Source organism: Manis pentadactyla, chromosome 12 (genome assembly GCF_030020395.1).
Source record: "Manis pentadactyla isolate mManPen7 chromosome 12, mManPen7.hap1, whole genome shotgun sequence".
Classification (NCBI taxonomy): domain Eukaryota; kingdom Metazoa; phylum Chordata; class Mammalia; order Pholidota; family Manidae; genus Manis; species Manis pentadactyla.
Window position 1 is genome coordinate 15,941,334 of NC_080030.1, and position 26,588 is coordinate 15,967,921.

The following is a 26,588-nucleotide window of genomic DNA, read 5'->3' on the forward strand; positions in this document are numbered from 1 at the left end:
CATGGTTATATTAGACAACTATCTATGTACTCAAGTGGAAGTCACAGATGTCAGCAGTCAAAATGTAGGCTAGGGCAGTAGTCAACTCATGGCTTGAGTATAAGAGGTTCTGATTCCGAGCTTGCTCACCTGACAATGGTAGGATTCTGTTGCTCTTGGGCAGTGGGCGCTAGACATCCCTCGACTTTTTGTCACAAGGGCTTCTCCACTGGACAGCTGATAGTATGGCAGCTGCCTCCCATCTAAAGAGTTGTGACAGAGTAATAGAGGCTGGCAAGTTGAAAATCTGAGCCTTTTTACTCATTACGGTTGGAGTGACACTGCAATATTTTCCCAAGTATTATTCATTGGATGCAAGTCTCTAGATCTAGCGAACACTCCAATCACTGGGTGCACACATGGCCTTGAATATGGATGGTAGCAGTAATAGGGAGCATCGGAGATGCTCTTCACCAACAAGCCCTGACCTGCTATCAGGAATTTCAACTCTGAGCACAAGACCCCAGAGATTCTCTCTTTCTAACAGACACTAACCTTCATGTCACCATCTTCTCAACAAAATTTCCTAAGGAAGAACTGGCACACGGAAGAACTTACTCTTTCAGTATTTCTGCAAGCCCTGCCACGGTGCTTGTGGACCTGCCATAGGGAGTACCCCTGGTTTCTCTTATACAAACAGGTGCTTTCACCTTTGCCAGGAGAAGCCACCGCTAGTTCAGGACCAGTTCCATAAGCGTCTCTAGAGGATTCTGATTAGGCTCATCTGTCTCCAAATATACTTTCTTAAGAAGCTTTGTATTTCAACTCTCAAGGTCTTTTACAATATATGATTTTGGCTCATCTAGTGAAATAAAGGTGATGTATGATTTATCTTATCTATTACCTACCTTTGCAGTCCTTCTGCTCAGATTTCTCTGTTTGAGGAGCTCAGAGATTGATTTCTCATTAGCTGATAGGAAGAAAACTTGAATATTTACCCAATTATCTTGCAAATGGTCAAAAGTGTGCTCCCTCTGTGTGTGTAAATGACAAAAGAAACTTTAGGAAGTTTACAGGACCCAGTGTCAGGAGAATAGAAAACAATTTGAGAAAGAGGTGTGAGTGTCAAGACATTCTACAATTCACAGATAGGAAGAAAAATCTAATATTAAATTTTCACGATATTTAACTGAAGTAATTTCATAATGGGAGGAGCCAATTAGATACTAAGTTCATAGTTAGTGAAGTTGTAGGCAATTTAGTTTCATGGTAAAAGGCAAAGTTCATTCAACCAGTTATGTGACAGCTTCTCAGAAAGTCAGATTGCTACCTCAGAAACTGTGTGCAGCATCTCTAAAGGAAAGGTTGATGTGTATGTGGGTACCTGAGTGTGCAGCAGAAAACAGAAGGAGCTCAAAGACAGATTGATCTTCATAGAAGAAAAAGAAACAAGTACGAACTGGAATCCTAATGAGACAGTGACAACGACAGGGAAGATGTTCCCTTTGCTGAGGTCATGGTCCTTTGCTATCCTTGAGTAACAAAAATGAAGATAGAGTGTAATTTTTTCATAATGGCTTGGATGACAACAGTCTACAGCCACAGTTAGAGCCACACAGCCACTGGAAACGTACACTACTACTATGACCTCAGTTGTATACCCTTGACCAAGACATATCATTAACTCATTTTTTTATCCCGAGCACAATTTGTGACTTTCTAATTGCATCTCACAATGTAGTTTTATTCCCTAATGTTCTGATTTATTAGTCAGGGTTCAATCAAGAAAAAGAAGAGCCACACTGGTTATTTTAATAAAGGTAATTTAATATAAGTATGGCTAAATAGTTACTGGAATACGAAAGGCACATAAGAAAAAATGTGGTCACACAGAGTCATCACTGAAGGATGTAGTGACAGCCCCATCGGCTAAGGGGTATAGGGAAGTGGTTGGGCATTAGGGCGTGGTGTCCTTTATTGACCATTATTGAAAGAACCTGAAAAGAAGCCAGGAAAATCAGAGCAGTAGTCTGAAGGCTTCAAGTCCCACCACAGCATCAAACTTTAAGTATTGAAAAGTAAGTTTGGAGCACAATCACAATAGCTTTATAAACCCGTAAGTAGACATGATCTGCTGCAGAGCTTGGAGGAAGATGTGAAAACATGACACCAGGACTGTTGAGAAAAATCACCTGGCTGTTGTTAAGGCAAATGCTTTTATATATTCTCCTTTATGAGCTCTTACCACATGATGGTCTTTAGGATGAGACTGTGACCAGTAAAGAACCCAAACAGACATCATGTTTGAATGAAACGTCTGAGAAAATCCAAGAGTCCTGCACCTTGGCTATACCTTTGACCCAACGGGGTTGCTGTTAAAAACGTCCACACTTTATCCATTCTCCAGTCTAATTAAATCTTAATCCTTGGTGGTGGGAGTCAGGAAAATGTTTTAAAGTTCATCAGTCGCTTCTAACATATAGTCTCACCCATGCAACCTGCATTAATAGATTTGACTGAAGCCAAAGTTTTATGGAAAATAGACGTAGAGTGAAAGTGGTTGAGATAAATTGGATATATATTTAAAAAGAGAGTCGTGAACTTCTGCAGGGTGCCTGGGTCATTGTTGACAAAAGCAAAAGATTCCATACGTGTAATAGGTAGTGATTTGGGCATACACAGGATCCCAGAATACTACCTTAATCCCATCAAATATGTGTCAAATATACAATTTTCAGATATGAAAAACCAAAGGAATGAAGAACATGAGCTACAAAAACCGTGTGACCAAGCAGGCATGTTTGCCAATTCCAGATGTTTGATTTTACTGTCTTTTCTAACCTCCAGACCAAAGAAAAAATGGTCGAAGTTTAAGATGGGGGCTATTCTGTTGAGGAGCTTCTGCATGGCCCCCTTGAAGTCCCTGTTCCTCAGGCTGTAGATGAAGGGGTTCAGCATGGGTGTGACCATAGTGTACACCACTGAGGCCCCTACACCCTTCCTGGGAGCATGTGAGAGCGTTGAGATAAAGTACACCCCAAGGCCTGTGCCATAAAAAAAGCAAATCACTGACAGGTGAGAGCCACAGGCGGAGAAGACTTTATACTTCCCACTTGTTGATGGGACTTTCAGAATGGAGGAAACAATTTTGTAGTAAGAGTAAAGGATCCCTGAGATTGGAACACCCCCAAAAATGGAACCAATAAGATAGATGAATATATTATTGGTGGAGATATCATCACAGCTCTGCATGAGGTGTTGTGGAGGGTCACAGAAGAATTGAGGAATTTCCACTTTGGTGCAGAAGGTAAGTTGTGACACCATCAGGCAGTGCAGCTGGGAGTCCAAAAGTCTGATTGAAAGGTACAGCAGGACCAGCAGGCTACAGAGGTGGGGTTCATGATGATCACATGGTGCAGGGGGTGACAGATAGCCACAAACCGGTCATAGGACATGACAGTCAGGACTACACTGTCCAAACGTCCAAAAATATTTTAAAAAGACAACTGAATCAGGCAGCCCACCGAAGAGATGATTCTGCTGTGAGTTTGAATGTCAAAAATCATCTCTGGGACTGTGGTAGAAGTAAAACCGAGGTCTGCCATGGACAGAATGGAGAGAAAGAAGTACATGGGGGTGTGGAGGTGGGGGTCAGAGATGACGGCCAGGGTGAGGAGCAGGTTCCAGAGTACAGTGACCAGGTACATGGACAGGAACAGCCCGAAGAGGATGGGCTGCAGCTCTGGATCCTCTGTCAATCCCAGGAGGAGGAATTCCACGACACCTTTTAGATTTTGTGGTTCCGCATAGCAGAGACACCTTATGAAATAAAGATGGAAGCTGATATTAATGGAACTAGTTTCCAGGTACCCAACCTTCTGTCTATATTTTGAATTCAAATGATTCACAAATTAAGTTTTCACATATAAGGACCACACCCCGTTAACAAAATCTCTCATTTGTAGCAAACACATTCTTCTTAGAACTCCTTTCTCACTGGTATTTGTTCCAATCCCCTGTTTCTAAGTGTGTCCACTTTGGAAAGATAGGGCCAAAGAAATTAGAGACACAAGGATATTTAGAGATTAAAAATGTCGATCAGTGGAGCAGGATCTTTAAATATCTCTGCAGCTATTGTTACCCATTGCTCTGTCAGAGCAAAGAGCAGGGTCCTCGGAGTTAAAAGGAGAAACACACAAGACACCCTGGTAGCACAGTGCAGGGGATCATTCAAACCTGATTTAAGCACAGGGTATAGAATCCCCATAGAACAACCATTATCTTGGAGAATGTTGCTAGTCCTAAACATACTGATTGGAGGCTTCTTGGAGTAAGATATTTCTAAATATGAGCAGGATTAAGAAGCCCTCCTTTGAAATAAACCCAGTTATTAAAAGACAAATAATAACAAGAGAAAAAGAAAAGCACAGGGCTTTCCTAAGCCCCCAGTGTGTGCAAGCTGTATGGACTGCATTGCGTTCCTGTGAAGGAGAAGGGTAACCCATATATATCCATTTTTTTTCAGGGACTACTCAGTGCCGGCCACTCTGTACATGCTGCGGAATAAGAAATGAATGAAACCCAGTAGTTTCCCTGTGGGGTTTTTCTTCTTGGAGTACACCTGGAAGGAGGAAGGAAAGTTTTTAATAAGTTGGTTGGTTTGTAGTTTCAACATTTCATTGAAGCCACTATAAAACGAATATGATGATTTCAGCAAGACACAAAATTTATGCTAACAGCACAAATCTGTTTGGACTAGCCACATTTCAAGGGCTCAATAGCAACTGCAAACTAAATTGTGTGAAGACATTAACATGCCTTATGTTCTGTGACTAAAGCCTGGCCACTCAGATCCAAACCTGACTTCTCCCATTTTTACTCTGGATCCTGGTACTGATTAAAAAAGTGTGTTGTGCTCATTTTGTCAGCTCTACAGCTATGTGTGCACCTGCATCTTAGAAATGATCAGGCAGATGGAAATTGAAGCCCCATGGCACAAATCTCGGAGACTGGCACAAGAAACCCTAAATAATGTTTGGTGATAGTAGGGGTACTCTATCTTGATCCTAATCGTGCTCATTTGGGAGTGCTCAGAACTGGTTTGCACAGGTCCATTTCCTCCTCTGTCCTGGGCGATGCTCATGGGAGAGAGATGTGCTAGTGGAGGAGAGCGGGATTCTGAATGACGTTCTGAAATCCCCAACAAAAAAGGCAAGTGCAGGAACCTCATCAGCTTCTAAGCTGAAACACTGCACATGGGAGCGCTCCCATCTGGCCACCTCAACCTGCCTCTGCTTGTCTTCTTGATGAGGGAACAGCTCCCGAAACCCCTGCCTCACCCACCACCTTCTGGGGCACTCCCTGGTCTGTGCTGTACCTCAGTTGGGTCATGACTTAGGAGCCCGGATCCAGTGCCTTCTCCTGCATGGTCAGTGATGGGGCTGAGGCTATGTCCTCAGAACTGAAAGGAAGACAGACTCAGGCATGAATCCCGGGATGCAGATGATGAGACACGGATGAAGCGTGACCGAGACTGGCACCCAGATAAGGCTGGAGACACTGGCTAATTGTTTTCTCCTCCTTGGCCCTGGGAGCTCAGTGCACAGAGCTCATCATTAAGTGAAATTGGTCCCTGTTCTCCAAAACTCTGAGGACATCCTGATCTTAACAGAAGAAAAGGATAAATTGAATGTGTTTAGGAGGTTCTGGGCCCTACCTCTTCTCAGGAGAAGACTCATGTACATTTCCCTTCTGATTCCCAGTTTTAAGGACCTTCACATAATGCATACCTTTTTTGAGTTTAATTGATGACATCCTGAGCTTGATATTTGCAAGTCCATTGTATTAATCATGTAAACTAGGGGGAATTGGGTCTTCCATAACAAAATCAAAACTTTCTGTCTCCTGACTTAAGATCTGTCTCTAAGAGAAACTATTTCCCTTTCTTATGTTTGTTGTCCTTTTATTTAAAGGACTGTCCAAGTTCTAATTTTTCCCTTTCACTGATGTATATTAGAAATTGGCATATTAGAAAACTACTGATTTTTAAACATTGACTCATAACTCCCTAATCCTCTTGAATAGCCCAGAGTGTTGAACAGGACTGCCGTTAGGAGGGCCGCTAGGGTGGAGACGCCTCCAGGTCTGCCTGGGTGAGGACCGGTTTCTGGGCCCCCCACGTGGGTGCTGGTAGGACGCAGGTGCTGTGCACCGCTGTCCTGAGACCTTCCTCAGTGTCGGACCCATGGGTCTGTCATAGGGAAGCTCCCACACGGCAGCTGGTTTCTGTCAGAGCACGCAGAGTGCTGATAGAAAGAGGGGCCTGGAAGATGAAACCCCTCTGTTTTGTGCCCTAATCTGGGAAATGACATCCCATCAGTTCTGCCATGTTGTGCTTGTTGGAAGCCAGTCACCAGGCCCAGGACACACCTGAGGAAATGGGTCTCCACAAAGGTGCGATTGCAAGGGGTGGGGGCACAGGAATCACAGTGGAATCCACCTCACCCACCCTCAGAGCGCTGGGCTCTAGGCACCAGAAGATGCTGGGGCTGTCTCCCTTCTTCCCGTGATAACCCAAACCCATCACACCTTGGTGCTCTCAGCGAAATTTCCTGCAGAGTAACTGGCAGCTGGGTAGAAATCGCCTCTGACTTGGTATTTCTGCAGATTCCAAGTTCTTTGTGGACACGCAACCAGAAGAAGCCAGTGTGGTTTCCCTACTGCCAACAGGGCCCCTCCACTGACATAGCATCTAATTGCAGCTGTTCTGGCTCAAATTCAGCAAATGTCTCTAATAGCTTCCAATTTCTGTCCATTCAGAAGAGTTCATTCACTCCAGAATATATTTTCCTTAAATTTCTTTGGGTGGACAGACTCTAAATTTTAAATGAATGTTCTTCTGCCCGTTTGGTTTTTCTCGAGTTGAAAAAGTGTGTTTTTTGGTAGTGATTGTCCTTTGCAAGCTGTCACGTCCCACCCCTGCAGCCCTCCTGCCCCATAGGGCTCTGGGTGAGGAATCTGGGGATTCATTTGTCATTAACTGATACAAAGAAAATTTGACAAAACCTTGATGGTGAAGTAGGAGAACCCAGCCTTATCCCACCAAAAAACATTAGCAATTAGACAACTATCCATGAGCACAACAGCTCTGGGACAGCTCAGGAGTCACTTAGGAAATTCCAGCAACACATCAGGACAAAACACCTGGGAATAACCAGAATAGTGACACAAAAGGAAGCAAGAACAGCTTCATTTGTCTGTATCATCCCAGGTTAAAATGGCAGCATTACTTTCCCTCATACCAGGGTTCTTTGTGTATCATTCAGGTTTGCATAAATGGATGCGCAAATATAGAAATCTTGTAACACAGTCATTTTTACTGGGTGTCTTCCCACTGACGGCTGCGGCCTCATCACTGGTCAGGAGCATTCCTTTCATTCATATCAAAGTTCCTTATCAATGTAGTTGGTAGGTGACATAATCTAGAGGGAAAAGTCACGGTAAACAAAATTAGTGTTTGGATGGGTTTTCAGAGAACCAAGACCACTACCAAAAAGCCATGTGTGACACCTCTGAGGATAGGAGGATACATATTTTGAAGAATAAAAATGTTGCCCACAGACAGATTTGTCATGACCGAAGACAGGGAACCATGGCAACCAAGTAAATAACAAACAGGTTGTTACTAGTGGAAGAAAGGAGTCCCCCTTTGCCGACAACATGGACCTTTGCTGTGCACGATAAAGGAAAGGAAGACAAAGTACAACTTCTTCATGATGAAATTTGCGATTTAATTATGCTCGACACATCCTTAATTATCAAAACCACATGTAAACTGTGAATATGACATCAGAACTTGAGTAGCAGTTGTGCAGTCTTCACAGAGACGTATATTTAAAACCACCTTCATTTTATGAGCTTATTTTGCAATATTCCAATTGCACTCAACTCATATCTTTCTCCTCATGTAATGATTTACCATTCAGGAGTCTGGCCATAGGAAAAGAAACAAAAGCCAATTATTTTAATAGAAGTAACTGAGTCTAAGGTGCTGGTCAAATGGCTACCAAAGGACAAAGACAAAAATGGCGCGACGTGGTCACAGATGGAAGCCGAGAAATACCAAGGGCTTAGGGGTGTACAGCGAGTAGTGGACTTAACTTTAGAGTGTAGTGAAATTACTTATCACTATTGGAAGTATGCAAGAAGATAGCCAGAAGGAAAATACAGCAGTGATTTCAAGAGACTCATCCTAACATCACAAGATAAGGACAGAAGGGTGAGTTTGGAACAGAAAGACAATAATTTAATAACCAACACAAATGAAAAATCACAGTGCTGATGGACAATGTATTTGAGGATAATATTGGAAGAAAATGACATTACCTGGAGCTACAATAAGCTCCTTCATAATTTAGCCCTTTAAGGTTGATCTCTTCAGGAACTCACAATTTAATGATCTTGGGTGCTTTTAAAATTATCCTCATTCTTAGTCCCACACTAGTCCAACTGAATCAAAAGGAGCACAAAAATTCTCAATCACAATATAATCTCGTCACAGGGATAGTAGTGCAGTGTGGAGAATATAGTCAGTGATTCTGCAACACCTCCCAATGCTGGCTGATAATAACTGCACTAGTGGGCATGAGGATATAATTATATGGGTAACTGTTGAACTACTGTGTTGTGTAGTTGCAACGAATATAAGATGGTGTATCAATGATACTTAAACAAAAAATAAATTTATAAAATAATCTCTGGGAATGAGACCCAGCCATCAGGATTTACAAGACCCCTAGGGAAAGCCAATAAAATCCATGGTTGAGGACCAGTTAACTGCATCCTCAGACAATACATAAATGAATACATTTCACAGATGAAAAATTTGTATGGAAAATACATGAGCAACTGTGGGAAAGGATGTAAATTTCAAGCATATGAAAAGAGGTTATTTCACCTGGATAGCAGGTTTTTGAGAAGAGTCTCTCGTGCATTCCTTCTGATGACCAGGGATCCCAAAATATTACCCAATAGAATTAAAGACAAATTAAAAGAACTAACACTTATCTGTGAAACCTGGACTGGAGTGAAAGCCATGACAATGGAAAATACACGACCCAGGAAGAGAAATCACTGGTATACATGTTAGGCTTTGCTGATTTTTTCAACTTATGCTCCAGAAAGGACTATACCTACCGAGATGAGCCTGTTTTGCTGAGGAACCTCCACATGGAGCTCTGGGTGTCCCTGTTCCTCACGCCCAGGTGAAGGGTTTCACCATGAAGAAGGCCACGGATATATTCACAAGGCAACCACACCCTTCCTGGGAAAGGGTGACAACACTGATCCAAGACACCCCAACAGCTGTTCCACAAAGAAAATAAACAATTGATAGTGGAGAGCAACAGGTGGAGAAGGCTTTTTATTTCCCACCTGCTGAGGGGATGCTCTGAATGGAGTGGGAAAATTTACAGTAAGAGAACAGGATCCATGAAATAGGGAGACACCCAGAGACTTCACCAAAGAAATACATGAGTATGTTATTGGTGCAGGTGTCAGAACAGGTGAGGTTGAGGAATTGAGAAGGGGCACAGAAGAAATGAGGTTTATCTACATCCTTGAAGCAGGTGGGTTTTCACATCCTCAAAGTATGCAGCTGGGAGAACAGAGGCTCATGAATAAAACACTTCAGCTAAGCCACAGAGGCTTGTGTTCATATGTGCAGGTAGTTCACAGGGTGGCAGATGACTGTTCACAGATCATACGCCATCACGGTCAGGAGCATACCATCCATACATCCAAGAATGACAATATAGACATCTAAGTCAGGCATCCCACCTAGGAGATGACTATGCTGTGAGTTTTGATGTCCACTATGATCTTGGCTATCATGTCAGCCAAGTATAAGTTGGAAAAGAAGAAATGCATGGGAGTGTGCAGGTGGGGGTCAGAGTTGACAGCCAGGAAATAAGCATGCTCCCAAGCTTGGTGACCAGGTACATGAACAGGAACAGCCCTAAGAGGATGGGCTGCAGTTCTAGGTCATCCAAGAGATGTAGAAGGCGGAATTCTGAGACATGTGTTGAGTTTTGTGGTCTGGTGTAGCTTTGATGCTTTTGAAATACAGTGGGGTGTGTTCAATAAAAGGAAAAAATATAGTAAAATTCACCTATTACTGTGTCTATATGTTGGGGTCAAGCAACTGCCAACCAGTATACAAGACTGGAGCCATACACCCCAGTGACTTGCAATATTTATCAGTGAGATGAATCCTACCTGCCTAGAACTCTTCCCTCGTTGGCTTCTGTTATTTACCTTTCTACACACATGAAATTTAGAGAATACTCAACTGAAGAGGATCAGAGGAAGTAAAACACTGAGATAACCAAACCATGATCACAGTAAAAACACATCCTACTTCTTTAAGAAAAAATATACAGTAAGAATTATTCTTCACCGATTAAGAAAAAAAATTATTTAAATTTAAAGAACTTAAGAAGTGGTTATATATAACTTATTTTATTCAAATACAATGCTAGATATTCCCTGCATTTAGAATATTTATAAGCATTTCCATTTTCTCACATTTAATGGGCAGGCATGAAGACAGGAGTTAGGGGTCATTTGGAGCATCTCGGATACGGCACACCACACAGACCCCATCGTCTAGAGAGACTCAGGTCGTGTCTCAAATTCAGTGCACAACAAAATTTCCTTGGAGACAACCTGCCAAATGGGTAGAATTTCTTCTGCATTGGGTACTTCTGCATACCCCACTACACTGCTTCTGGTCATGCTGGCTCAAGTTAACTCCCTGGTTTCTGTTACAGCAGGAGGGCCCTCCATCATCAGGCCAATCTGCAGTGATTGCATGGCCACATTTAACAAATGTCCCAGGGGCTCTGATTTCTGCTAACCAGAGAGGAATCAAAACACTCGAGAATGTGTTGTCTTCAGGTTTCTTCGTGTTTTCAGCTAATGAGAATGTTAATAAAATGCGGTTTTTGGTTTATCTGTTTTTTTTCCCTATTGTATGAAAGTGGGATGTTATGTGGATAGCGGGCTCTTGTAACTTTCTAAATCCATTCCGTGCAGCCTTCCTGACCCAGACACTTCTCTGCTGAGGAACGTGGAGATTTGTTTGTCATTAAATGATGGAATGAAAATGTTAATGTGTACCCATTATATACATTATGTACAATAGCCAGATTATATACAATCATCATATTGGACATGGAGGGAAGGATGCTATTTTTCCTTTGTGCGGATAAATGACAGAGGGTATCTTTATGGGTTAGCACATGGCAGGTATGCAGAGGTGGGCATGAGGAGAGACTGCGTGGGAGATGGTTAGAATGATTAGTCCAAGAAAATGTATTATTAAACTGAACTTATTTTGTAGTAGATGACAGAGACAAACTGGAATTCGCAGGACATGGACTATGAAAACCAAAGTTAGTTATGCTTGTGCAGTAAAATGTGACATATTCTCTTTGTTCTTGTCCCAATTTCCAATTCCCCTGCCAACGTGAGTGTCCTTGGCCAAATGGCAAGTGAGCAGAAGTGGGCTGGGAAGGGAAGAAGGTGAAGGTTGGAGCCTTTTAAAATATTTGGGCAATAATAAAAATAATATGAAACTGAAGTCATCACACACTGGGAAGAGGGGCTCAGATATTAGACTCATCACCAAAGATGAGCATACAGGACATAGTGTACAAATAATAAAGATACTTATGCTCATGTAGTAAAATTCATAAATTACTTTTGCTTTTCCCAGTTCCTCATTAAGCAATGAGTATCTTTGAAGGAAACAGGAATATTCTCACATTTGGCGTGTGGTGTATAATTCAGAAATTACTGTCCTCACTTTTATATCCCTTTATTGTACGTGGAAGTTTTCAAAGCCCAGCTTTTATTCTGAGGCTTCATCTTGCTGTTTCTATTAAGGAAAAACAGATCCAATTTGAGGGTCCTGGTAATAAACACAGACAAACCAGGCATTTCTTAGAAAGGTCAATGAAGACAAGGGATTTGGAGAAATAGAAAAAAAAATATGAAAAGAGGTCAAACTGTTTCCACTTTCTCTTATGATAAAGGGAATGATTTATTCAGTGTTGTAGAGAGTAGCAATGTGCATAATCTCTACCCCTTACTGTGCTATTTTTAATATATGAATAAATGATAGTCAGTCCCTGCCCTTGACCTGGCCAGGGCTTCATTGTGTACACATAAAATGTAATGACCAGGCAGGCATTCAAGATAAAGTATTCATGGTGTTCAAATAATTTATTTAAAGTATGTCAGACTCAGAATAGATGATAAGAACTGTATTGAGAGGGTGAGCCAAGATGGCGGCGTGAATAGAGCAGCAGAAATCTCCTCCCAAAACCACATATATCTATGAAAATATAACAAAGACAACTCTTCCTAGAATAAAAACCAGAGGACACAGGACAACATCCAGACCACATCCACACCTGCGAGAACCCAGTGCCTCGTAAAGGGGGTAAGATACAAGCCCCGGCCCAGTGGGACCCGAGCGCCCCTCCCCCCAGCTCCTGGCGGGAGAAGAGCAGGCAGAGCGGGAGGGAGACGGAGCCCAGGACTGCCGAACACCCAGCCCCAGCCATCGGGAAAGAGTGCAGACACAGTGCGTGCGTGGGGGGCCCTGGATACTAGGGAAGCAGGGCAGCAAGAACAGAGAGCGGGCACCGGAGGCCTGGCGCCGGAGGACAGAAGAAAAGTGAGCGACCATTATTTTTTTTTTTTCTGTTTTGTTTTGGCGAGCGCTTTTTGGAAGTCTTAAAGGGATAGGGACCTCATTACTAGGGAAACAGGGCAGCAAGACTGGTGAGCAGATGACTGAGGCTGGTGACGGAGAATAAAGAAAAACGAGTGGCCACATTTTCTTTTTTTTTTACTTTAATTTTTTTTTTTGTGGTGGTTGTTTTGTTTTGGCGGGTGCTTTTTGGAAGTCTTAAAGGGGCAGGGCGGGACACTTAATCCAGAGGTAGGGAATCTGGGGATCTCTTCGCACCATAACCCCTGGGGTGCAGGGGGCAGGAAGGCCCCTTATGGAGATAAATAGACTCCCAGCCACTCCCAATCAAACGCGACTCCACCACTTTGGAGCACCGCGAGACAGGCCATGCCCACAGCAATGGCGGAAATAAAATCCATAGCAGTTGGGCAGGAAGCAGAAGCCCTGTCTGCACACAGCTGCACAGCACAAGCCACTAGAGGTCGCTGTTCTCCCAGGAGAGGAGGGCCACAAACCAACAAGAAGGGAAGTTCTACCAGCCGTCACTAGTCCCAGCTCTGCAAACTATTCCTATCACCTTGAAAAGGCAAAAGTACAGGCAGACAAAGATCACAGAGACACCTGAGAAGGAGACAGACTCAACCAGTCTTCCTGACAAAGAATTCAAAATAAAAATCATAAACATGCTGACAGAGATGCAGAGAAATACGCAAGAGAAATGGGATGAAGTCTGGAGGGAGATCACAGATGCCAGAAAGGAGATCACAGAAATGAAACAAACTCTGGAAGGGTTTACAAGCAGAATGGATAGGATGCAAGAGGCCATTGATGGAATTGAAACCAGAGAACAGGAACGCATAGAAGCTGACATAGAAAGACATAAAAGGATCTCCAGAAACGAAAAAAAATAATTTGGTGTGACCAATCTAAAAGGAGCAATATCCGTATTATAGGGGTCCCAGAAGAAGAAGAGAGAGGCAAAGAGATGGAAAGTATCTTAGAAGAAATAATTGCTGAAAACTTCCCCACACTGGGGGAGGAAGTAATCAAACAGACCACGGAAATACACAGAACCCCCAACAGAAAGGATCCAAGAAGGGCAACACCAAGACACATAATAATTAAAATGGCAAAGATCAAGGACAAGGAAAGAGTGTTAAAGGCAGCTAGAGAGAAAAAGGTCACCTATAAAGGGAAACCCATCAGGCTAACGTCAGATTTCTCAACAGAAACCCTACAGGCCAGAAAAGAATGGCATGATATATTTAATACAATGAAACAGAAGGGCCTTGAACCAAGGATACTGTATCCAGCACGACTATCATTCAGATATGATGGTGGGATTAAACAATTCCCAGACAAACAAAAGCTGAGGGAATTGGCTTCCCACAAACCACCTCTACAGAACATCTTACAGGGACTGCTCTAGATGGGAGCACTCCTAGAAAGAGAAAAGCACAAAACACCCAACATGTGAAGAATCGAGGAGGAGGAATAAGAAGGGAGAGAAGAAAAGAATCTCCAGACAGTATATATAACAGCTCAATAAGCGAGCTAAGTTAGGCAGTAAGATACTAAAGAGGCTAACCTTGGACCTTTGTTAACCATGAATGTAAAGCCTGCAATGGCAATAAGTACATATCTTTCAATAGTCACCCTAAATGTGAATGGACTGAATAAACCAATCAAAAGACAAACATTAAAAGAATGGATGAAAAAACAAGAACCATCTATATGCCACTTACAAGAAACTCAACTCAAACACAAAGACATGTACACACTAAAAGTCAAGAGATGGAAAACATATTTCAGGCAAACAACAGCGAGAAGAAAGCAGGGGTTGCAATACTAATATCAGACAAAATAGACTTCAAAACAAAGAAAGTAACAAGAGATAAAGAAGGACACTACATAATGATAAAGGGCTCAGTCCAACAAGAGGATATCACCATTCTAAATATATATGCACCCAACACAGGAGCAACAGCATATGTGAAACAAATACTAACAGAACTAAAGGGGGAAATAGACTGCAATGCATTCATTCTAAGAGATTTCAACACACCATTCACCCCAAAGCATAGATCCACCGGGCAGAAAATAAGTAAGGCATGGAAGCACTGAACAACACAGTAGAGCAGATGGACCTAATGGACATCTATAGAACTCTACATCCAAAAGCAACAGGATATACATTCTTCTGAAGTGCACATGGAACATTCTACAGAATAGACCACATACTAGGCCACAAAAAGAGCCTCAGAAATTCCAAAAGATTGAAATCCTACCAACCAACTTTTCAGACCACAAAGGCATAAAACTAGAAATAAACTCTACAAAGAAAGCAAAGAGGCTCACAAACACATGGAGGCTTAACAACACGCTCCTTAATAATCAATGGATCAATGACCAAATCAAAATGGAGATCCAGCAATATGGAAACAAATGACAACAACAACACTAAGCCCCAACTTCTGTGGGATACAGCAAAAGCAGTCTAAAGTGGAAAGTATATAGCAATCCAAGCATATTTTAAAAAGGAAGAACAAACCCAAATGAATGGTCTAATGTCACAATAATCAAAATAGGAAAAAGAAGAACAAATGAGTCCTAAGGTCAGCAGAAGGAGGGACATAATAAAGATCAGAGAAGAAATAAATAAAATTGAGAAGAATAAAACAATAGCAAAAATGAATGAAATCAAGAGCTGCTTCTTCGAGAAAATAAACAAAATAGATAAGCCTCTAGCCAGACTTATTAAGAAGAAAATGGAGTCAACACAAATCAACAGTATCAGAAACGAGAAAGGAAAAATCACGACGGACCCCACAGAAATACGAAGAATTATAAGAGAATACTATGAAAACCTATATGCAGGGAAACAAGCAGGGAAACCTAGGAGAAATGGACAACTTCCTAGAAAAATACAACCTAGCAAGACTGACCCAGAAAGAAACAGAAAATCTAAACAGACCATTTACGAGCAATGAAATTGAAGCGGTAATGAAAAAACTACCAAAGAACAAAACCCCCGGGCCATATGTATTTACTTCGGAATTTTATCAGACAAACAGGGAAGACATAATACTCATTTTCCTTAAAGTTTTCCAAAAAATAGAGGAGGAGGGGGTATTCCCAAACTCATTCTTTGAAGCTAACATCACACTAATACCAAAACCAGGCAAAGACCCCACCAAAAAAGAAAACTACAGACCAATAACGCTGATGAACGCAGATGCAAATACTCAACAAAATATTAGCGAACCGAATTCAAAAATACATCAAAAGGATCATACACCATGACAAAGGGGGATTCATCCCAGGGATGTAAGGATGGTACAACATTCGAAAGTCCGTCAATATCATCCACCACATCAACAAAAAGAAAGACAAAAACCACATGATCATCTCCATAGTTGCTGAAAAAGCATTGACAAAGTTCAACATCCATTCATGATAAAAACTCTCAGCAAAATGAGAATAGAGGGCAAGTACCTCAACATAACAAAGGCCATCTATGACAAACCCACAACCAACATTATATTGAACAGTCAGAAGCTGAAAGTATTTCCTCTGAGATCACGAACAAGACAGGGATGCCCACTCTCCCCACTGTTATTTAACATAATACTGGAGGTCCTAGCCACGGGAATCAGACAAAACAAAAAAATACAAGGAATCCAGATTGGTAAAGAAGAAGTTAAACTGTCACTATTTGCAGATGACATGATATTCTACATAAAAAACCAGAAAAACTCCACCCCAAAACTACTAGAACTGATATTGGAATACAGAAATGTTACAGGATACAAAATCAATACACAGCAATCGGTGGCTTTCCTATACACTAACAATGAACCAACAGAAAGACAAACCAGGAAAACAACTCCATTCACAACTGCATCAGAAAAAATAAAATACCTAGGAATAAACCTAACCAATGAAGTGAAAGACTTATACTGTGAAAACTACAAGTCACTCTTAAGAGAAATTAAAGGGGACACTAACAGATGGAAACTCATCACATGCTCATGGCTAGGAAGAATTAATATCATCAAAATGGCCATCCTGCCCAAAGCAATATACAGATTTGATGCAATCCCTATGAAACTACCAGCAACATTCTTCAATGAACTGGAATAAATAATTCAAAATTCATATGGAAACACCAAAGACCACGATTAGGCAAAGAAATCCTGAGAAAGAAGAATAAAGTAGAGGGGATCTCACTCCCCAACATCAAGCTCTACTATAAAGCCATAGTAATCAAGACAATTTGGTACTGGCACAAGAACAGATCCACAGACCAATGGAACAGACTAGAGAATTCAGACATTAACCCAGACATATATGGTCAATTAATATTTGATAAAGGAGCCATGGACATACAATGGCGAAATGACAGTCTCTTCAACAGGTGGTGCTGGCAAACTGGACAGCTACATGTAGGAGAATGAAACTGGACCATTGTCTGACCCCATATAAAAAAGTAAACTCTAAATGGATCGAAGACCTAAATGTAAGTCATGAAACCATTAAACTCTTGTAAGAAAACATAGGAAAAACCTCCTAGACATAAACATGAGTGACATCTTCTTGAACATACCTCCTCGGGCAAGGAAAACAACAGCAAAAATGAACAAGTGGGACTATATTAAGCTGAAAAGCTTCTGTACAGCAAACGAAACCATCAATAGAACAAAAAGTAACCCTACAATATGGGAGAATATATTTGAAAATGACACATCCAATAAAGGCTTGACGTCAGAATATATAAAGAGCTCACACGCCTCAACAAACAAAAAATCAATAACCCAATTAAAAAATGGGCATTGGAAATGAACTGACAGTTTTACCAAAAAGAAATACAGATGGCCAACAGACACATGAAAAGATGCTCCACATCACTAATTATCAGAGAAATACAAATTAAAACTACAATGAGGTATCACCTCTCACCAGTAAGAATCGCTGCCATCCAAAAGACAAACAACAACAAATGTTGGCGACTCTGTGGGGAAAGGGGAACCCTCCGACACTGCTGGTGGGAATGTAAGTTAGTTCAACCATTGTGGAAAGCAGTATGGAGGTACATCAAAATGCTCAAAACAGACCTACCATTTGACCCAGGAATTGCACTCCTAGGAATTTACCCTAAGAATGCAGCAATCAAGTATGAGAAAGATCAGTGCACCCCTATGTTTATCACAGCACTATTTACAATAGCCAAGGATTGGAAGCAACCTAAATGTCCATCGATAGATGAATGGATAAAGAAGATGTGGTACATATACACAATGGAATACTACTCAACCATAAGAAAAGGGCAAATCCAACCATTTGCAGCAACATGGATGGAGCTGGAGGGTATTATGCTCAGTGAAACAAGCCAAGCGGAGAAAGAGAAATACCAAATGATTTCACTTATCTGTGGAATATAAGAACAAAGGAAAAACTGAAGGAACAAAACAGCAGCAGAATCACAGAACTCAAGAATGGACTAACAGGTAACAAAGGGAAAGGGACTGGGTAGGACGGGTGGGTAGGGAGGGATAGGAGGTGGGGAGAAGTGGGGGGGTATTAAGATTAGCATGCATGGAGGGTGGGAGAAAAGAGAGGGCAGTACAACACAGAGAAGGGAAGTAGTGATTCTACAACATTTTGCTATGCTGATGGACAGTGACTGTAAAGGGGTTTATATGGGGGACCTGGTATAGGGGAGAGCCTAGTAAACATAATATTCGTCATGTAAGTGTAGATTAGTGATACCAAAAAAAGAAGAAAAAAAAAAGGCAGTTCCTGTGTGGTAACCTCCAATGAGTTCTACACAAGGGTATAAAGGGCATATAAAAGTGTAGGCCAAGGGTCTGTTTGCGTTTATACAGAGGATCAAAGCCTAATTGGGCTACCCCGAAAATGAACAAGATACGATATGAAAAAGAACTTCCAACATCAGCACTCTCTGGAAGACGCACGCCAGAAGATGATCATGAAAAAACCCCAACAAAGATCCACGCACTGCTACAGCTGTAGATGCACTCATCCCACCAGCTCCTGGACTTGCCATGGGAATGAGGAAGGAGATATCTAAGCTGGCCTGTAAATACAGTAAAACAACAAATTTGACTGGATCTATACTGTTGGAACTTAACCAAGAATTAGAAGAAGTGCAAATTGTAGTGCTCCAAAATCTTACAACTACAGACTATTTACCGTAAAAAGATCATATGGGATGTGAACAGTCCCCAGGAATGGGTTGTTTTAATTTGTGTGACTTCTCTCAGACTGTTCAAGTTCAGTTGCACAATATCCACCATATCATAGATGAGTTTTTACAAATGCCTAAGGTGCCTAACTGGTTTTCTTGGTTTCACTGGAGATGGCTGGTAATTACAGGTATGCTTTGGTTATGTAACTATACTCCTATTATGTTAATGTGTGTGAGCAATTTAAGTAGTAGTTTAAAACCTATACATGCTGAAGTTACTCTACAAGAAGATATGTCAAAGAAATAATCAATCTTCCATTGTTTTCTTCCGCCTGCTACTTCTATAGCTTTTCTTCTTCCTACCTAATTACAACCCTTAAATAGAATTTGTGCCTCATATCAAATTTACCCAGTATCATAATTCTTCCAAGTCGTAAAGATACCTTAAGACAAATGCTGGGCATAGAAGCTACAAGGCATAAATATGCAAAGAAGTAAAAAGCTAACCATTTCAAACAATAAGGCTTCTCTCTCACTTACCAACTTTACATTTCCCTGTATGGCCCCGGAAGATGACTGGTTAGCCAGAGACGGGTAAGATTCCTCAAGCGAGGAACAACCTAAGACAGGTACAGTCGCAGGGGGGTCATCAGGTGAGAAATTGGGGATCAACAGAGGTGAGGCTTAGAACCTCACCCCCCCCGTTCTGAGAGAAATCTTCTGCATACGTGGATGTTTTATTGCCCTGGTCTAACTTGGATTAACACATAGTCTACAGGCACACACCTGATCATCTATATTTGCTCTCTTACAACGCTAAACTATGTTTTCTACCTTTATCTTGTATCTACCTACCACTTCAGCATTTTATTAAAAATAATAATAATAAAGAGAGAAATGTGCTTTCCACATATAAATCTAGTATAAAAATCAAATGAGTATTCATTTTTGAATTGTCTGTTTATAGTTCATAATGCATGAGCAAAACCAAAAGTTTCTGTGATGACTGCCCTTGTACTGTTCACCATGTAACTTATTCACTATGTAAGAATTTGTTCTCCATGTACGAACTTGTTTGTTATGCTTCAGAAGATTGGAGACTGATGAAAATTAGGCTTGGGGTGGATTAATGATTGTGCATTGAGCATTGACTCCCCTATACAGAATTTTATTGTTGGTAACAACCATTTGATCAATAAATATTAGAGATGCCCTCACAAAGAAAAAAAAGTACACACTTCCAATTGTAAAACAAATTAGTAATCGGGATGTAATGTATAGCATAAGGATTATAGTCAAAATATTGTAACAACTTGGTATGGTGATAGCTGGTACCTAGAATTATCATGTATATAAATGTTGAATCACTGTGTTGTACACCTGAAACTAATGTAATGTAATACTGTGTGTCAACTACCCTTCAATAAAAAATAATTACCTACAAAAAAAATTGTATTGATATTTACAGTTTTCTTACCATGTACACATATGATCTGTTAAATCCAAGATGTCTTTAAGCATTATGCCATGCCAAGAGCTTAAATTATGTTAAGGAATAACTTGAGCTTCTAGGACATAGTGAGTTTTTAAGTATATTTTTCATTAAAGTATACTTAATATACTATTATGTTGGTTTCAAACATACAACATAGTGATATGATAGTTACCTATATTACTAAAAATTCACCCACTAGTGTAATTACTCTCCATCAACATAGAAACATATTACAGAACCATAGACTCTATTCTCTTAAGGCATCGCGATTTTACTGACCACTTTTGAAAGTACCTAAGATGAATCAAGATGGAAAATACAGCAGTGATTTCAAGAGCCTGACCCAAGCACCAGAAATCAAAGTACAGAATGTGATTTTTTTTTTGAGAGGGCATATCTTACATTTAATGATGAAATGGTTGTTAACAACAATAAAATTCTGTATATGGTACTTAATGCGCAATCTTTAATCAACCCCAAGCCTAATTCTCAACAGTCCCCAATCTTCTAAAGTATAATGAACAAGTTCTTACATGGTGAACAAATTCTTACATAGTGAATAATTCTTACTTGGTGAACAGTGCAAGGGCAGCCATCACAGAAACTTTCGGTTTTGATCACGCATTATGAACTATAAACAATCAGGTTAAATATGAATATTCATTTGATTTTTATACTTGAATTATATGTGGATCCCACATTTCTCCCTTTATTATTATTATTATTTTTAATAAAATGCTGAAGTGGTAGGTAGATGTAAGATAAAGGTAGAAAACTTAGTTTAGTGTTGTAAGAGAGCAAATGTAGATGATCAGGTGTGTGCCTGTAGACTATGTGTTAATCCAAGCTATACAAGGGCAGTAAAACATCCACGGATGCAGAAGATTTCTCTCAAAACAGGGGGGAGAGGTTCTAAGCCTCACCTCTGTTGATCCCCAATTTCTCACCTGATGGCCCCCCTGAAACTGTGCCTGTCTTAGGTTGTTCCTCCCTTGAGGAATATTACCTGTCTCTGGGTAACCAGTCATCTTCTGGGGCCATACAGGGAGATGTAAAGTTGGTAAGTGAGAGAGAAGTCATATTGTTTGAAAAGGTTAGCTTTTTACTTCTTTGCAGATTTACGCCCTGTGGCTTCTATGCCCAGCATTTGTCTTGAGGTATCTTTACCACTTGGAGGAATTATGATACTCGGTAAATTCGATATGAGGCACAAATTCTATTTAAGGGTTGTAATTAGGAAGGAAAAAGAAAAGCTTTAGAGGTAGCAGATGGAAGAAAACATGGGAAGATTGATTATTTCTTTGACATATCTTCTTGTAGAGTAATTTAAGCATGTATAGGTTTTAAACTACTAATTAAATCGCACACACACATTAACATCATAGGAATACAGTTATATAACCAAAGCAGATCAAAAATACCAGCCATCTCCAGTGAGGCCAAGGAAACCAGTTAGGCACCTTAGGCATTTGTGAAAATTTGTCTATGATATGGTGCATATTGTCCAACTGTACTTGAACTGTCTGAGAGAAATCAGACAAGTTAAAACAGCCCATTCCTGGGAACTGTTCACATCCCATATGTTCTTTTAACAGTAGATGGTCTGTAGTTGTAAGATTTTGGAGTGCTAGAACTTGCACTTCTCCTAATACTTGGTTGAGATCCAACAGTGTAGACCCAGTCAAATTTGTTGATTTACTGTATACACAGGCCAGCTTAGATATCTCCTTCTTCATTCCAATGGCAAGTCCAGGAACTGGTTTGATGAATGCAGCTACAACTGCATCATCGCCTGGATCTTTGTTGAGGTTTTTTGATGATCATCTTCTGGTATCACTCTTCCAGAGAGTGTTGATGTTGGAAGTTCTTCTTCATACCATATCTTAGTTCTTTTTCTGGATAGCCAAATTAGGCTTTGATCGTCTGTATAAATACAAACGGACCCATTGCCCACACTTTGATCTGCCCTTTAAACCATTGTGTAGAACTCATTGTAGGTCACCACACAGGAACTGCTTTTCTTTTCCTTTTTTTTTTAAGAGAAAGGTATATTATCAGAAAATTGTACTTCCATAGCTGATCATCTGACACCATTTAAGTGATCAAAGTTAAGAATATTTAAAGCATGCATTAATCATTGATTTACAGTTAGTTTTATCCTATCATGGATTAATCCCCCTTTTCTTTCTTTCTTTTTTTTTGTTATTTTTAATCTACACTTACATGATGAATATTATGTTTACTAGGCTCTCCCCTATACCAGGTCCTCGCTATAAACCCCTTAACAGTCACTGTCCATCAGCATCACTAAATGTTGTAGAATCACTACTTTTCTTCTCCGTGTTGTACAGAACTCCCCTTTCTCCCACCCCCCCTATGCATGTCTATATTAATACTCCCCTTATTTATCTCCCTCCTTATTCCTCCCTACCCACCCATCCACCCCAGTCCCTTTCCCTTTGGTACCTGTTAGTCCATTCTTGGGTTCTGTGATTCCGCTGCTGTTTTGTTCCTTCAGTTTTTCCTTTGTTCTTATATTCCACAGATGAGTGAAATCATTTGGCATTTCCCTTTCTCCACTTGGCTTATTTCACTGAGCATAATAACCTCCAGCTCCATCCATGTTGCTTCAAATGGTTTGATTTGCCATTTTCTTATGGCTGAGTAGTATTCCATTGTGTACATGTACCACATCTTCTTTATCCATTCATCTATCGATGGACATTTAAGTAGCTTCCAATTCTTGGCTATTGTAAATAGTGCTGCGATAAACATAGGGGTGCATTGGTCTTTCTCATACTTGATTGCTGAATTCTTAGAGTAAACTCCTACGGGTGGAATTCCTGGGTCAAATGGTAAGTCTGTTTTGAGCATTTTGATGAACCTCCATACTGCTTTCCACAATGGTTGAACTAACTTACATTCCCACCAGCAGTGTAGGAGGGTTCCCCTTTCTCCACAGCCTCACCAACATTTGTTGTTGTTTGTCTTTTAAATGGCAGCCATTCTTACTGGTGTGAGGTGATACCTCATTGTAGTTTTAATTTGCATTTCTCTGATAATTAGTGATGTGGAGCATCTTTTCATGTGTCTGTTGGCCATCTGTATTTCTTTTTTGGAGAACTGTCTGTTCAGTTCTTCTGCTCATTTTTTAATTGGGTTATTGGATTTTTGTTTGTTGAAGCGTGTGACCTCTTTATATAGTTTGGACGTCAAGCCTTTATCGGATCTGTCATTTACAAATATATTCTCCCATACTGTAGGATACTTTTCTGATCTATTGATGGTGTCTTTTGCTGTACAGAAGCTTTTCAGCTTAACATAGTCCCACTTGTTTATTTTTGCTGTAGATTTCCTTGCCCAGGGACATATGTTCACGAAGAGGTCACTCATGTTTATGTCTAGGAGGTTTTTGCCTATGTTTTTTTTTTCCACGAGTTTGATGGTTTCTTGGCTTACATTCAGCTCTTTGATCCATTTTGAATTTACTTTTGTATATGGGGTTAGACAATGGTCCAGTTTCATTCTCCTACATGTAGCTGTCCAGTTTTGCCAGCACCATCTGTTGAAGAGACTGTCATTTTGCCACTGTATGTCCATGGATCCTTTATCAAATATTAATTACCATATATGTTTGGGTTAATGTCTGGTGTCTCGTGTCTGTTCCACTGGTCTGAGGGTCTGTTCTTGTGCCAGTACCAAATTGTCTTGATTACTATGGCTTTACAGTAGAGCTTGAAATTGGGGAGTGAGATCCCCTCTACTTTGTTCTTCTTTCTCAGGATTGCTTTGGCTATTCGGGGTCTTTGGTGTTTCCATATGAATTTTTGAATTATTTGTTCCACTTCATTGAAGAATGTTGCTGGTAGTTTCATAGGGATTGCATCAAATCTGTATATTGCTTTGGGCAGGATGACCATTTTGATTATATTAATTCTTCCTAGCCACGAGCATGGGATGAGTTTCCATTTGTTAGTGTTCCCTTTAATTTCTCTTAAGAGTGACTTGTAGTTTTCATAGTATAGGTCATTCACTTCTTTGGTTTGATTTATTCCTAGGTATTTTATTCTTTTTGATGCAATTGTGAATGGAATTGTTTTCCTGATTTCTCTTTCTATTGGTTCATTGTTATTGTATAGGAAAGCTGCAGATTTCTGTGTGTTAAGTTTGTATCCTTCAACCTTGCTGTATTCTGATATCAGTTCTAGTAGTTTTGGGGTGGAGTCTTTAGGGCTTTTTATGTACAGTATCATGTCATCTGCAAATATTGACAGTTTAACTTCTTCTTTACCAATCTGGATTCCTTGTATTTCTTTGTTTTCTGTGATTGCCATGGCTAGGACTTCCAGTACTATGTTAAATAGCAGTGGGGAGAGTGGGCATCCCTTTCTAGTACCCGATCTCAGAGGAAAAGCTTTCAGTTTCTCGCTGTTCAGGATAATGTTAGCTGTAGATTTATCATATATGGCTTTTATTATGTTGAGATACTTGCCCTCTATTCCCATTTTGCTGAGAGTTTTTATCATGAATGGATGTTGAATTTTGTCATATGCTTTTTCATCATCTATGTAGATGATCATGTGGTTTTTGTCTTTCTTTTTGTTGATGTGGTGGATGATGTTGATGGATTTTCGAAAGTTGTACCAACCTTGCATCCCTGGGATGAATCCCACTTGCTCATGGTGTATGATCCTTTTGATACACTTTTGTATTCAGTTTGCTAATATTTTATTAAGTATTTTTGTATCTACATTCAACAGGGAAATTGGTCTGTAATTTTCTTTTTTGGCGGGGTCTTTGCCTATTTTTAGTACTAGGGTGATTTTGGCTTCATAGAATGTGTTCAGGAGTATTTCCTCCTCTTCTATTTTATGGTAAACTTTAAGGAGAATGGGTATTGTGTCTTCTCTGTGTGTCTGATAAAATTCTGAGGTAAATCTGTATGGTCAGGGTGTTTTTTTCTTGGGTAGTTTTTTGATTACCGTTTCAATTTCTTTGTTTGTAATTGGTTTGTTTAAGTTTTGTGCTTCTTCCATTGTCAGTCTTGGAAGGTTGTATTTTCCTAGGAAGTTGTCCATTTCTTCTAGGTTTTCCAGCTTGTTGGCATATAGGTTTTCATAGTAGTCTTTAATAATTCTTTGTATTTCTGTGGAGTCTGTCATGATTTTTCCGTTCTCATTTGTGATTTTGTTGATTTGTGTTGATTCTCTTTTTCTCTTAATAAGTTTGGCTAGGGGCTTATCTATTTGGTTTATTTTCTCAAAGAACCAGCTATTGGTTTCATTGATTTTTGCTTTTGTTTTATTCTTTTCAATTTTGTTTATTTCTTCTCTGATCTTTATTATGTCCCTCCTTCTGATGTCTTTAGGCCTCATTTGTTCTTCTTTTCTCAATTTCAATAATTGTGATGTTAGACTATTCATTTGGGATTATTCTTCCTTCTTCAAGTGTGCCTGGATGGCTATATACTTTCCTATTAAGACTGCTTTCGCTGCGTCCCACAGAAGTTGGGGCAGTGTGTTATTGTTTTAATTTGTTTCTATATATTCCTTGATCTCAATTTTAATTTGTTCGTTGATCCATTGATTATTTATGAGCATGTTGTTAAGCCTCCATGTGTTTGTGAGCCTTTTTGTTTTCTTTGTAGAATTTATTTCTAGTTTTTTACCTTTGTGTTAGGAAAAGTTGGTTGGTAGAATTTCAATATTTTGGATTTTGCTGAGGCTCCTTTTGTGTCCTAGTATGTGGTCCATTCCAGAGAATGTTCCATGTGCACTTGAGCAGAATGTATATCCTGTTGATTTGGGATGTAGGGTTCTATAGATGTCTATTAGTCCATCTGCTCTACTGTGTTGACCAGTGCTTCTGTGTCCTTACTTATTTTCTGCCCGGTGGATCTATCCTTTAGAGTGAGTGGTGTGTTGAAGTCTCCTAGAATGAATGCATTGCAGTCTATTTCCCCCTTTAGTTCTGTTAGTATTTGTTTCACATATGCTGGTGCTCCTGTGTTGGGTGCATATATATTTAGAATGGTTATATCCTCTTGTTGGACTGAGCCCTTTATCATTATGTAGGGTCCTTCTTTATCTCTTGTTACTTTCTTTGTTTTGAAGTCTATTTTATCTGATATTAGTATTGCAACCCCT

The 26,588-nt window shown here is 40.2% G+C and overlaps 1 pseudogene; it reads right to left on the reverse strand.

The window, feature by feature from the left end:
• Positions 1 to 1,877: 1,877 nt before the first annotated feature.
• LOC130679743 (olfactory receptor 18-like) lies at positions 1,878 to 9,748 on the reverse strand (annotated as a pseudogene).
• Between the last annotated feature and the right edge of the window lie 16,840 nt (positions 9,749 to 26,588).